This window comes from Malus domestica, chromosome 08 (genome assembly GCF_042453785.1).
Source record: "Malus domestica chromosome 08, GDT2T_hap1".
NCBI classification, from domain to species: Eukaryota; Viridiplantae; Streptophyta; class Magnoliopsida; order Rosales; family Rosaceae; genus Malus; species Malus domestica.
Window position 1 is genome coordinate 21499571 of NC_091668.1, and position 7370 is coordinate 21506940.

Consider the following 7370-nt stretch of genomic DNA (forward strand, 5'->3'; position numbering starts at 1 on the left):
ATATTATTTCGGATTTTAGAAAATACATTGAAAACTTTGAGTTTTAACTATAAATACAAAATAAAAAGTAAAGTGAATTGTACTTGAATTGACTTTTTAATGTAAAAATATAATTTTTCGTTGAAGTGAACAGTAACTGAAGCTTTTTGTTAATGTTCCTTATTTCTTTTTCTGAAACTTTCATTCTCTCTCTCTCTTTTTCAGCTCTCCCCTGTGAGCTTTGGAATCTTTGGAACTCAAGGGACCCAACCATGGCCTTGCATGCGGCATTGGTGCATGGTGCGAGGGTTTACCATTGAAGCCGAGAGTTTGAGCTTTCAATCTCGAACTTAGATTCCAACAAAGGAAAACAGATGAACTCTAACAAGTTCGAGATCCAATTCTCGGTGTAATCTCGTGCATTTCACTTGGGTAAGTTCTCAATCCTATTCTTATGGTTTCTAACTTATAAATCGTGTTGGAAACCTTTCCGGTGATACATGCATGTTGTCGGTGCATTCTTCCAGATTTACGACGAACTTAGGCTGCCACCTTCAGGCCACTTTCCGATGATCTTCGAACAACTTTTGGCCTTGAAATATGTATAATCTTATTCCTCTTGTCTTAAGCTTTGTTTTGATATACTATGGGTCAATTTTGGTTGTGTATCGTCTCCAAAAAAAGCGTTTGAAATTCTCCCTATATTTTCGGCGAAATTCCCTTTTTTGTGCAAACTAGGGGAAATTTTTTGAAAGGATTGATCTTGCTGCACTGTTTTTACAACAAGAACCAAACTGCAAAAATTGCTGAAGCTTTAGGGCTGTTTGGGAATTATAAGAAGTTGAGAGCATTTTTGCAATTACCTATAATTTTAGGGACAATTTTGTAAAATGTGAAATTTGGACATATTATAGTTAATTTGTCCATTTTCCATATTATTTACGTTTAAGTATTTTGTGTACTTTGTTAAGTCAATGTGACTGGGTATAGGTACAAGCTTATTCGGTTTGACGAATGACGAGGCTTATCGAGAGCAAGCAAGCTATGATTATATGAGTGGGTCTTTTTCTTTTTACGTGTATATATATGTATATGTGTTTTTCCTAACTACTTTTATATATATTATGATGTGACATGCCATGTTTAGCTTTACAAATAGACTTTTCGTGCGCTTTATGTTTTTTTAATATTATTTGTGAGCATAAATTGTGGCATGACATTCTTACGTTTTATCTGCTCATTACTACATGTTTGCACGATATCTCTTAGTTATTTGTACTGTCATGGGCCAATGACTAGTTTAATGTGTAGTTCACATACACCGTTTACATTCGCTTTGAATCCAGAGTTAGGTGTGAGCATGTCCTGTTGTATGTTGTGTTGGACTTGTATGTGTTGCGATTAGCGCAACTCACGTGATGTAGTACTAGAATGTAATACCTACACCTAACATGTTCCATTGTTTGAATACCTCTGCAATGGACTTGTGTGCGTACATAATTTGTGAGCATTGATTTTGCGATTTGTGATTTAATGTTGAGATACCTTGTTGTTATGCCCTACACCTTTGACTCACTTCTGCTACAGGGTACTTACTACATACCATTATTATAATATTTATAGGAAACCATATACTTGTTTTACAGCGAGGGGTTACATTTTTCGAAAAGGTTTTACAAAACTTTATTTTCAGGCCCACTCACCCTTATTTTTCGTCATTCCAGGATTTTAGTGGCAAAGGTTTTGTGACGAGGAGGATTGATGGTAAAAGCTATTAATTAGGAGACTTCTCATTTCGGTATAAATGCCCTTACTCTTCTTTTACTGCAATTTATCTATACTCTGACATCATTTGCGTTATATGGGTTCAATCCCGCTCACATGCGCTCTAAATGATTCACATTTTCCACATCACTACACTTTATAGATTCGTCACCCTCCTGGTGTCGGCGTTCAAGTGGACATTTCGGGTCATGGTGTGTCACTAAATTTTATTACGTCCATTATTAGAAATAATTTGTAAATATTTAAGTCCATTTGCGAGAATCGAGATTGTGAGGTTGGAAGCCTAGCTAGTAGACTTCTATAAGCTACATCAGAATCGAAATAATTTATAACTATTTATTTTTATTTATATAATAATATTTATTTTTATTAATATAGATTATTATGTAAATAAAAATAAATAGTTACAAATTATTTTGATTCTGATGTAGCTTATAGAAGTCTACTAGCTAGGCTCCTAACCTTACAATCTCGATTCTCGGAAATGGACATAAATATTTACAAATTATTTATAATAATGGATGTAATAAAATTTAGTGACACATCCCGACTCGGAATGTCCACCTGGACTCTGAATCGAGCTGTGTTGGTCGACATTAGGAGGGTGACGAAGCCATAAAGGGTAGTGACGTGGAAAATGTGAATAAATTTAAACCTAAAAGTGTATAAATACAAAAGTATACTACTGAGCAGGAATGAACCTTTTCACACGTCGATACGAAAGTTCAACTACTAAAACCTGGAAAGGTGAAAAATAAGGGTGAGTGGACTTGAAAAAAAAAACGTCATAAAAATCTTTTCGAAAACATAATAACTCCTCACATAAAGCAAGTATAGTTTTCAAAATATCCATACTACGTATAGTAAGAGAATACTTACCATAGCCTACAAGATCTCAAGAATTCAATATGGCATAATATTTCATAAATAACATATGAAGTCCGTAATCGCATAAGCAATCATATCATAGCAAGCACTCATCGACGCATGCTAACACATGAGTTCATGCAAAGATATTCTTAGCAAGCACTCATCGATGCATGCTGACACACGAGTTCATGCAAAGATATTCTTACATGAACATGACTAGGTGTAACAATGATATACGTTCTAGTACTACAATCACATGAAGGCTGGGGCTATGCCCAGTACATACAAGTCCTAATTGTATATAGCAATCTACGACAAGACTACCACCTACAATGGATCCAAAATGAGCGTACGGTGTGATGTGCACATACACATGAAAGACTAGTACTGATCCGGGCGAGTACTAACACCGGTGCAGCAAACTATGAGCAGATAACGTAAACATAGTCATGCCACAGTAATTCGATAATTCTAGTCAATATATCATTATTCATAATCGTAAATTTAACTAAAGCATTTTGTAAGATTTATAGCGATTTACTAATTCTCATTATTACGCCATCTACCATAAACGTTAATTTAATTACGACAATCATATAGAAAAATTCATTACTAGATGTATATATGAAAACTATATATATATATATATATGTTTATCAAAGAAAAAAACCCATTCACAGATAATGTCGTCGAGTCAAACTCGCCTCGCAACACCGAGAGTCCTTCCGATGCATTTTGCCTAAAAATGAAACTATTTTAAAACGGTCGAATTTCGAAAAATGGAGGATGGATTCAGGTCCGACATGTCAAGAAACCTAAGAAAGAATCTTTGGCCCCTCCATGCTCTGCCACAAGATGGCTGCATAGGCACGCACGCCCCCACGAGCCGAGCACAAGGAAGCTACCCACGCACGCACACCCCCACGTTTTTGTAGGTTGAACCGGCTACTTCCAGAGCTCATATCGAGCTCGATTCTCCACCAAAATCAATTATACAAGAACCTAAATGAAGCTAGAAGTGTAGGGAATAGATTTATACCCATTTGAGGTCGTGTTATTATCGGAGTTCATTGGAAAAGTGGTCTGAAAGTGGCCAAATGGTCATGGGTTATTGTTGGAAATCTGGAGAATTTCATCCCAACTTTTAGAGCTAATTTCTAGTTAGATACTTAACTTGATGATTCAAAAGCCATTTTGAAATGGTCGGATGGCCATAGTTCCTTGCTCAAAATCTGGGGATCTTTTCCTCAAGATGTTTTTTTGCATCAAATTGCACTTTGAGTATAAATACCTTATCAGAAGTTCCAAAAACAATACGATTTGAGGTTGTGGGCTTCCGAGGATTACCCTTGGTCGGAAAACCGTAAACTGGCCGGAGTTAGCAATGTTAGGTGTGCTACTGTTGTTGTGCAATGGTCAATGTTTCTGTGCAGGTGTGCATCGAAAGTGGAATGAGAAAATATAAGAAGGGGAGAGATTGAAACATGGTGGTGTAGTGGCCTGAGGACTCACCGAAGTCTGGCCTTGGCCTCCTTGGCTTTACATAGAAGGATAAGTGTTGGGGAGAACTAAAAGAGAGGGAAGGGAAATGATAATCCGGCAGCCAATGAGAGGTCCCATAAATAATGGAGGGGACATGGGAGGAAGGTAGAGGAATGGAGGGTGGGCCCCACGTGGCACACAGCCCAAGGCCATCAATGGAGAAACAGAAAAATAACGGATCATTTTTCTCTCGTACACGTGCATTAAATGCTATAAAGTGTCATTCTTCTGATTATGGGTTCAAACTTCAAAGCTGTCAATAACAGATCATATTTTTTTATTCAACCAGGCTCATATCCTAGCTAGCTTAGAGCAAGTCCACCGAAGTGGACTTTGCCCAGGACCCAGCACAAAAACAAGGCCAGCACCCTGTCAACCAAGTCCACCTCCTCAACTTGACTGGTACCCAGCCCGAGCTGGGCTTTGGACCAGCCCAAAAGAGACTAAGCAAGAAGCTGGGTTGTCTGCCTGGCGTGTGCGCTTCACGCAGGCGAACTCAGTTCCCCCCCCGAGTTGGCGACGTGGCTCCTTTTCTGCCGTTGGATTTCCAATGGCTAGTTTTCTAGACCGTTGGATTTCCAACGGTAAAAAAAATTTAATTTTACTTTTAAAATAGATCGTCGGATCAAAGATTAACGGTCCACGTTTTTTCACAAAAAAGTAAAAAAAAAAAAAGGCCCAACGGTCAGAAATATGACCGTTGGCCACGTGGCAACTCCTTGGCTTTTGGATTTGAATATTTTTCAAATCCAACGGTCCAGATTAATTAACTATATTAAAATTCATTAAAAATTATTAAAAAATACATAAAATTTATTAAAAATACATAAAATTTTTAAAAAATTACATAAAATTTTGAAAAATGTTAATTTTTTTCCTATAAATACCTAACCCTCATCTTCCACCTTTACACCACATTTCAATATTTTCTACACTTTCTATACTATCTACATTTCAATATTTTCTACACTTTAAGAGAAAAAAATGTCTTCGTGGAAGCTCATTGAAGATATTACGTTGTGTGAATGTTGGTTTCACACTACTCATGACCCGATTACGGGTAATGAGATGGATAAGCGAGAAATGTGGAGTAAAATTACGAAAGCGTTTTGCGATGTACATGGAGAAAACGCCAGAAACTAGTCAAGGTCTTCAAGGTCGTTGGAAAAAACTCAACGCATCTTTTACTTGTTGGAAAAACGCCATCTCTCATGCTTCCAGTAACCTCCGTAGTGGGACAAGTTTAGCGGATCAGGTGACAATATTTTTATTTATTTATATGCATTCCACCCACATCAATATTTTGATTTATTTAATTTCGTATGTAATTTTTATGTTATTTCTTATGTAATTTTTATATGCATTCCACCTGCATCAAAATTTTAATTTATTTAATTTCTTATGTAATTTTTATTTAATTTCTTATGTCATTTTTATGTAATTTATATGCATTCCACCCATATCAATATTTTGAATTTATTTATTTGTGTTACACCCGCATTTTTTAACACTATGTTATCTCACATTTTTATAGACACTACAAGCTCAAGCATTCTACAATTCAAAGAACGGGAACAAATCATTCACTAGATGGGAATGTTAGCAAATTGTCAAAGATTGCCCTAAATACAAAATTGTGGCAACTGGTCCAGAAGTTGTCATGCACGGTATGGGTCTACATAGTTCTCCAGAACCAGACATGGCCGAACAAAAAGCCGACACATTTCAAGACACGGAAGGGACGCCTGAACAAGTGCCCGAGACCCAACCGACTCGTCAGTCCCTCAGGCCCGTAGGTAAAAAGGCGTCAAAGAAAAAAGGTAGTTCTTCCAAAAATGACTACACTAAATATATGGAGGAACTTGCTCGCCAAGGTGAACTGAACATGGCACGGGAAAAGGTTAGAGATGAGGAAAAAGTTGCTGCTATGGCAGCAATATTAGCAGCTACTAAGGCCCGTGATGCGGCGGTTGAGAGACAAAGAGAAGTAGTTAATCGAGAGAGCGAGCTGGTTAGAGAAGCACTTCATCGAGAAAATGAATTGCTTCGAGAAGAAAGGATGACTCAAGTAGATCGTGACATTATGAGCAAGTCTCTAGTAGGACTGTCTCCGAATTCTAAATATTTTTGGACATCGAAAAAAAGAGATGTCATGCGAAGGAGGCGTGCAAGAGATGCGGAAACAAGTCAAGGGGGTTCTAGTTACACAAATCATGGCAACCAAGATCCTAGCACCACATATCCTAACTCGAGAGATTTTGTATAATTTTTATGTATTTTTTATGTTTTTTCTTTCTTTTTTCTTTTGAACTTTATTTAATTTCTTATGTTTTTTCTTTTTATAGGTTTGAACTTTATTTAATTTCTTATGTAATTTTTATGTTATTTCTTATTTATTTTTATTTAATTTATTATGCAATTTTAATGTAATTATTTATTTATTTATTTATTTTTAAAATTTTATTTATTTTGTACTTTATTTAAACACATGAAATAAGATTACATAAACTCACCAAATAAATTTGAAAACAAAACACACTACATAGAATTACATAAACTCACCAAATAAATAGAATTACATAAACTCACCAAATAAACTTAAAAACAAAACACACTACAAACTTAAAAACAAAACACACTACATAGAATTACATAAACTCACCAAATAAATAGAATTACATAAACTCACCAAATAAACTTAAAAACAAAACACACCACATAGAATTACATAAACTTAAAAAAAATACAATTTATTCTTCAACCACAAGCCTCATTCTAATTATCTTCGCCTTCATGCAATCCCCACTGGTGCTCAATCAAGTCATTCTGGCGGGTTACGTGCCAGTATGGCTCTTGCACATTAGTGTACCGCTGAACGATCAATTCATTGTAACGTCCATCACGTTCCAACGGCTCGTGTTGCACTGGATCTTCGGTCCGGTCATGAGCACAATAGATACGTGTTCTTGAGTTGTTCATCGGATCCGGCTCATATTCATCGACAGCATCATAATCATACTCATCTTCAACAATCATGTTGTGGAGAATAATACACGTCATCATGATGGATCGAAGAGCCTCGACATCAAACATTCTAGCTGCAGCCCTGATAATCGCTCAACGAGCTTGCAGGATACCAAAACAACGCTCGACATCCTTCCTACACCCTTCTTGACAGTTTGCAAAGTGTTTTT

At 36.4% G+C, this 7370-nt stretch overlaps 1 long non-coding RNA gene across 1 annotated transcript; it reads left to right on the top strand.

Annotated features, from left to right (window-relative positions):
• The first annotated feature begins 210 nt into the window (after positions 1–210).
• On the top strand, positions 211–6523 carry LOC139198341 (uncharacterized). Its single transcript, XR_011583757.1, has 4 exons — positions 211–411; positions 507–581; positions 1704–1777; positions 5711–6523. It is a non-coding gene; the product is annotated as an uncharacterized lncRNA (long non-coding RNA).
• The last annotated feature ends 847 nt before the right edge of the window (positions 6524–7370 follow it).